Genomic DNA, 1,894 nt, shown 5'->3' on the forward strand with positions numbered 1-1,894 from the left:
CTGCATCTACACAGTTCAATATTCCAATCGCGTATGCGTGCAATCTGGGAAGAATATTAAAAAAATCAAGCTTAAAAATACGTTCAATTAAGATGCATGAAGATTTTGTGTCTACATGGTGCGTCGTTTTGAACGTCGTCTTCATTACGTAAATATATTAATTAATATTAAAGATCAAACTTGCATTCATTGCTTTAAAATTGAAAGGAAAATTTAACCGTGTAGTTGCATCTTAATGTATTCATGATCATCAATTTACGGGGAAACAGTTGGCGACAGCGACTAAACAAAAGAACGACCATGCGATAAATTGATAGCGATAAATCTAGCTGCAAAAATTATCGCAAAGTATGACTGTGATTGGTTGGAATTCAAAATTTCATTACATTTCATTGGTCGAAAATGGAAAGACGTCATATAAACGAAATAGTCTCAATAAATTTCAACTCGTGTGTGGAGTCGATACCCACTAGGAATCTTGAGGAATTTGGGGAACTGCAATGAGTAGCGTATTTAGGTATCGTATGTCAGCTGTAACGTCTGGGATAGGTCACATAGAATTGTTGGAGTCTTTACATTAGTCAAATACAACCCTGAACTCTCGCATTTACCCACATACCCATTGTCCCAAAGATAAGCGTCATGAATTCAAGAATGTGTTCCTCATATGTAAACACTGAAAATAGTTTATATATACAAATCAAGATTTCAGGTATAACTCCCTGTAAAGTTGATTTGAATAATTTTGAGGGAAAAATTGTTCCGGAGCCGGGTATCGAACCCGGGACCTTTGGTTTGATGTACCAACGCTCTACCACTGAGCTACTCGGGAACTCTAACCGACACCGATCCAATTTTTCCCTCTATATCCACAGACCTCAAAGTGGGCCGACAACCGTCAAGCAACCAACTTTCGAGTGCACACTAACTCCGTGTGACTTAAATTGTGGTTTTCCTGTTAACGAACAGAGTGTCGGTTAGAGTTCCCGAGTAGCTCAGTGGTAGAGCGTTGGTACGTCAAACCAAAGGTCCCGGGTTCGATACCCGGCTCCGGAACAATTTTTCCCTCAAAATTATTCAAATCAACTTTACAGGGAGTTATACCTGAAATCTTGATTTGCATAATACACGTCACTGTTCGTTAACAGGAAACCACAATTTAAGTCACACGGAGTTAGTGTGCACTCGAAAGTTGGTTGCTTGACGGTTGTCGGCCCACTTTGAGGTCTGTGGATATAGAGGGAAAAATTGGATCGGTGTCGGTTAGAGTTCCCGAGTAGCTCAGTGGTAGAGCGTTGGTACGTCAAACCAAAGGTCCCGGGTTCGATACCCGGCTCCGGAACAATTTTTCCCTCAAAATTATTCAAATCAACTTTACAGGGAGTTATACCTGAAATCTTGATTTGCATAATACACGTAATAATAATTATTCAGTTTATATATAATTTCCGAGTTACAAGCTTTTACAACACGTGCTACCCGAAATGTCTATCTACTGTAAGTGGTTTATTTTACTTAGTTCTTCACAACGCCCTAGAGAATATGTTCAAAATGTCCGCCTCCTGCCTCAATGCAGACCTCACATTGACATCTCATGGTCTCGCAAGAACGCTCCAAATTTCCTTGCGTGTTTCATATTTTCTGAAAACCTACTACAATTCAGTTGCGGGGAATGGCGAACTTTCCCATCGGAGACGAATACATCAGTGTTTTTAAATTACCCCACAAGTTCATAGACATGCAAGAGTCTTAAATCAGGTGACAGTGGAGGCCAGGGAATTAATTCATTTCTATCGATCCATCGACCAGAGTAGTTTCGATTCAGGTACCCGAGGGCAACGGGACTGCCAGAATTCATTCCTTAAAAGCACTCCCAATGGCGCTTCGACATTTT

At 40.3% G+C, this 1,894-nt stretch overlaps 3 non-coding genes across 3 annotated transcripts; 2 read left to right on the top strand and 1 right to left on the bottom strand.

Annotated features, from left to right (window-relative positions):
* Positions 1–760: 760 nt before the first annotated feature.
* On the bottom strand, positions 761–832 carry TRNAD-AUC (transfer RNA aspartic acid (anticodon AUC)). Its single transcript has one exon. It is a non-coding gene; the product is annotated as a tRNA-Asp (tRNA).
* A 152-nt stretch (positions 833–984) lies between these two features.
* On the top strand, positions 985–1,056 carry TRNAD-GUC (transfer RNA aspartic acid (anticodon GUC)). Its single transcript has one exon. It is a non-coding gene; the product is annotated as a tRNA-Asp (tRNA).
* Positions 1,057–1,270: 214 nt separating this feature from the next.
* Positions 1,271–1,342, top strand: TRNAD-GUC (transfer RNA aspartic acid (anticodon GUC)). Its single transcript has one exon. It is a non-coding gene; the product is annotated as a tRNA-Asp (tRNA).
* The last annotated feature ends 552 nt before the right edge of the window (positions 1,343–1,894 follow it).

Source organism: Periplaneta americana, chromosome 10, assembly GCF_040183065.1.
Source record: "Periplaneta americana isolate PAMFEO1 chromosome 10, P.americana_PAMFEO1_priV1, whole genome shotgun sequence".
In the NCBI taxonomy this organism is placed as follows: domain Eukaryota; kingdom Metazoa; phylum Arthropoda; class Insecta; order Blattodea; family Blattidae; genus Periplaneta; species Periplaneta americana.